Source organism: Schistocerca cancellata, chromosome 7 (genome assembly GCF_023864275.1).
Source record: "Schistocerca cancellata isolate TAMUIC-IGC-003103 chromosome 7, iqSchCanc2.1, whole genome shotgun sequence".
In the NCBI taxonomy this organism is placed as follows: domain Eukaryota; kingdom Metazoa; phylum Arthropoda; class Insecta; order Orthoptera; family Acrididae; genus Schistocerca; species Schistocerca cancellata.
Genome location: NC_064632.1, coordinates 299,070,998 through 299,075,997, shown reverse-complemented (window position 1 = coordinate 299,075,997; position 5,000 = coordinate 299,070,998). Strand labels below are relative to the sequence as shown.

The 5,000-nt window shown below is 54.0% G+C and overlaps 1 non-coding gene across 1 annotated transcript in view; it reads left to right on the top strand.

The window, feature by feature from the left end:
- Positions 1-4,914: 4,914 nt before the first annotated feature.
- LOC126093594 (small subunit ribosomal RNA) overlaps positions 4,915-5,000 on the top strand; it is a 1,909-nt gene continuing 1,823 nt past the window's right edge. Inside the window, exon 1 of the ribosomal RNA XR_007521725.1 lies at positions 4,915-5,000. This exon is cut by the window's right edge and continues 1,823 nt beyond it. This is a non-coding gene — a ribosomal RNA (small subunit ribosomal RNA).

Genomic DNA, 5,000 nt, shown 5'->3' with positions numbered 1-5,000 from the left:
TAGGCAAAACCACTCCCTCCTTCCGCCTCCTTGATTTTTATCTCACCGTTTATGGCCGTCCCATCGCTCTCACCCCCACCCTTAAGTACCTTGGCGTCACCCTCGACCGCCGCCTCTCCTGGACTCCCCATCTCCAGACAATCCAAGCCAAGGCACGTTCCCGACTCCGTCTCCTCAAGCTCCTTTCCGGCCGAACGTGGGGTCTGGACCCCTCCACCATCCTCCACACCTATCAGTCCCTCATCCGCCCTATCCTCTGTTACGCTCATCCAGCCTGGATCTCCGCCCCCCCTTCCTTTTATAAATCCCTCCAAATCCTTGAACGCCATGCTCTCCGCCTTGCCTATCGCATCCGTCTCCCCTCCCCCACGCGGATCCTGTATGACCTTATCCCCTTCCCCCACCTCCTCCTTTTCCTCGAAAGGATACGAATCCTCTACATCTCCCGTAAACTCGATCCTCCTCACCCGCTCGTCTCCCCGATCCTCTCCCAACCCCGCCCGCTGCCGCGCCTGTACTCCCATGTCCCACCCGGTCTCCATCTCTCCACCCTCCTTACCCTCTCCCAAGGTGGCTTCCGCCAGCTCCCCCTCCCTGATGATGCCCTCCTCCCCTCCATCTACCCCTCCTACCAACTTTGATCCTCCCGCCCTCCTCCTGTGCTTGCTCCTCAGGGCACCCTCCCTCCCTTCTCTCCCTTTTCCCTCCCTCCTCCTTTTCTCGTCCCTCGTCCCCCGGGCCCCCCCTCTCCTGTCCCTATCCTCCTGTCCCCGTCTCCTCAGCCGTGGCATCCTCTTTTCCTCCCCTCTCCCCTTCCTCATCCCTGTTGCCCTCTTGGCAGGTCCCCGGACTCGCACACGCTAAGTGGACATTCGCGCGCCGGAGATCACCGCCATCAGTGTATCGTGTGTGCCGTCATGTTTAGTGTTCCGTTTCGCCGTCACGCTCCATTGTTCACCTGTGACATCGTCTTCTTCAGTGTTTGTGCGTCGGGTCTCCAGTTCCTAGTGTGGATTGTCATCAAGTGTGAACGGCTTCTTGTGCTTTTCTGTTCTTGTGTCTCCTGTGTTTTCCCGCCGTTTTTCTATGTAATGTCTCTTCTTTGTTTATCTCCATGTACTCTCTTCGGCTGAAGAGCAGCGTATTGTGCTGCTGCCAGCCTACCTGTTTGTTCAGGTTTCAAAATTACAATAAAGTAAAAAAAAAAAAAAAAAAAAAGAGTTATATCGAATATGCCATATTCCCGCTGTCCCTATACATGCTGTAAGTAGCTCGCTTGCTACAGCAGCAGCAGCACCACCTCCGCGCGCTTCCCTGGGGGCACTGAACCGCAGGACGCGAGACCCCACGCCCAGTGGCAAACAGGGCTCCTCTCAGAATATAGACGGTCCTCCGATACTCCATCTTTGGTACAAGGCAACCATTCCGCTGTAAATCAGTACGTCACTCGTAGTTCAGTCACCTCACAGCACTGCTCAGTAAACTATGCAGGCCCACATAGATAGATTATATACGCAAATGCCCCTATACATGCTGAACGTCCGTACACACAAAATGAACCACACGTCAGCCACACACTCTATCACACACTACTCTCTGCCTGTAACAGACACAGATACAACAACTAAGCACCAGCATGGACCAACGTCCGGTGCATCCTATCCGCCACAGTACACCAACTACGCTATGATAACCAGACCGGGAGGTCCAATCATAAAACAGAATACCCCACTCGTCCGACAACCACAATTGCTCAGAGAAGCCACCAACACCCACACATGTCCTACACAGGGGTGCACCCAACATCACCACACTGCCTCGTCTTACAGCACAAACACACTGGCAGGAATGAAACACACAGGTCTGCCGCAACCACAGACACGGCTCGCCCCCTCTCACTAGCGAAAAGCGCATCCCGACGTGACATAACTCCTTTGACACACTGACGCTGCCTCGGGCATCCACGTCCTACGGTCGATATCAACGAACCTCACCCCCCCCCCCCCACAACACGCCATCCCATACCACATTGTGTACCGTACCCAAACCTAACGTGTACTGTACTACAACGCAATGTGTACCATAACACAACCCAGTTTGTACCTTAACCTAACCTATGTCACCTTAACCTAACCTATGTCACCTTAACCTAACCTATGTCACCTTAACCTAACCTATGTCACCTTAACCTAACCTATGTCACCTTAACCTAACCTATGTCACCTTAACCTAACCTATGTCACCTTAACCTAACCTATGTCACCTTAACCTAACCTATGTCACCTTAACCTAACCTATGTCACCTTAACCTAACCTATGTCACCTTAACCTAACCTATGTCACCTTAACCTAACCCATCTTGCACCTTAACCTAACCCATCTTGCACCTTAACCTAACCCATCTTGCACCCTAACCTATGTTGCACCTTAACCTAACCTGTGTTGCACCTTAACCTACCTCAATTTGCACCGCAATGTAACTCAATTTGCACCGCAATGTAACTCAATTTGCACCGCAATGTAACTCAATTTGCACCGCAATGTAACTCAATTTGCACCGCAATGTAACTCAATTTGCACCGCAATGTAACTCAATTTGCACCGCAATGTAACTCAATTTGCACCGCAATGTAACTCAATTTGCACCGCAATGTAACGCAATTTGCACCGCAATGTAACGCAATTTGCACCGCAATGTAACGCAATTTGCACCGCAATGTAACTCAATTTGCACCGCAATGTAACGCAATTTGCACCGCAATGTAACGCAATTTGCACCGCAATGTAACGCAATTTGCACCGCAATGTAACGCAATTTGCACCGCAATGTAACGCAATTTGCACCGCAATGTAACGCAATTTGCACCGCAATGTAACGCAATTTGCACCGCAATGTAACGCAATTTGCACCGCAATGTAACGCAATTTGCACCGCAATGTAACGCAATTTGCACCGCAATCTACCCCCAAGTTGTGCCTTAACCTAACCCACGTTGTGCCTTAACCTAACCCACGTTGTGCCTTAACCTAACCCACGTTGTGCCTTAACCTAACCCACGTTGTGCCTTAACCTAACCCACGTTGTGCCTTAACCTAACCCACGTTGTGCCTTAACCTAACCCACGTTGTGCCTTAACCTAACCCACGTTGTGCCTTAACCTAACCCACGTTGTGCCTTAACCTAACCCACGTTGTGCCTTAACCTAACCCACGTTGTGCCTTAACCTAACCCAAGTTGTGCCTTAACCTAACCCAAGTTGTGCCTTAACCTAACCCAAGTTGTGCCTTAACCTAACCCAAGTTGTGCCTTAACCTAACCCAAGTTGTGCCTTAACCTAACCCAAGTTGTGCCTTAACCTAACCCAAGTTGTGCCTTAACCTAACCCAAGTTGTGCCTTAACCTAACCCAAGTTGTGCCTTAACCTAACCCAAGTTGTGCCTTAACCTAACCCAAGTTGTGCCTTAACCTAACCCAAGTTGTGCCTTAACCTAACCCAAGTTGTGCCTTACCCTGCTCTGTAATTGGCATATGACACGTTACAGTAATGTATTGTCCAACCGCAACCCGCTCAGAATGTTGTGTACACAGCTACGTGTCATCTCCCCATAACAGCTGCATTGCAGTGTGGTACGCCATAGAGACGTGTGGGAGTAATGGACGCAGTGGATGGCGATCAGCATGAGCCGTCTGTTCATGTAGTGGCGCGTGTATGCAGACGTAGTAGTCTCTTCTCACACAATGTGATAGCACGGTGCCCCGCGTTCCACATCTGCGACATGCTACAGAGGCCGGTTGACAGTTGGTCGCGCAGTGGACATCGCATACGTACGGGGGCACCTTCCACGTGCCCTCTAGTCGGGCACATTTTGTTGCGTGGATGTGAGCGGATGTAGTGTGTCTTGACACCTGACAGGCAGGCATGCAATAATAGTTGACTTTGCAAACGGGGATGGACGTGTACGTTTACTGGTGACGTTACGCAAATGAACAACTGGTAACCCGTTGTGGTGCGGTTGTCCTTGCTGGAGGTACATCTGTGAGGGCAACGATCGGTACAGCTACGAAGCGGTCCCCACCATACCAACGAACGTGAATGTGAATCTGGGTGTGAAGCGATACGCGGCTGTGGGTGGGTGGGACTGTCCCCGGCCGGTGAGGGGGGGCCGCCCGGCGTGCTGGCCGCGCGGTGCGTGGGCGCACGCGCTACAGCCGGCTGGTGGGGGCGCCCAGTGGCAGGCGCGCCGGCCGACGGACGCGGCAGGCGGCGCAGCTGCGCGCCGGGGCACCCTGCGCGCGGCGCCGTGCAGCCAAAGTGGGTCCTCGCCGGCCCGGTGCGAAGCGCGGTGGACATCTGCAGTGTGCTGGTCCGATTGAGGACTGTGTGCGTTGAGGATGCGCCGCCGCCCGGCACTCGGCGCCGCGACGCCGTCTGCTGCTCGGTCGCCCCAGCGGTTCTCGCTGGTGGTTTGTATCGCAGTTGTGCAGACGTGTTGGCACGTGCGCTGTGCTGGGAGAGTTCGCTTCGGCACCCACGTGGGGCCTTTGCCCTTCTGTGGCGCTGGCGTTGGAGCTGCCGGTCACCGTAGGTGGCGCGTGTTGTCTCCCGCCGGCAATGCCACGACAGCACGCTCCCGGGCATCTGTCGGCAGCGGCAAGCTCAGTTGGGAGCACGGGTGGTCGCACCTAAAGCGTCTACTCGCCTAACTCCGGGCGATTGCGCCTCTCTCGAACCCGACCAAGTACTTAGGACGGCGCTGCGCGCCGCCGGGACCTGAGAGGGTTTCGAGGTGTATTGTGCAGGGGAGCTCAGCCTCCTCCTGTTTGCAGAATAATTGAGCGGACGCTTGCGTGTTCGCGCGGGCCTCTGGGACACACTCCCGGGCGGCCGGCTGCTCAGCTCTAGTTGACGCAGCTCCCTGGTTGATCCTGCCAGTAGTCATATGCTTGTCTCAAAGATTAAGCCATGCATGTCTCAGTACAAGCCGCATTAAGGTGAAAC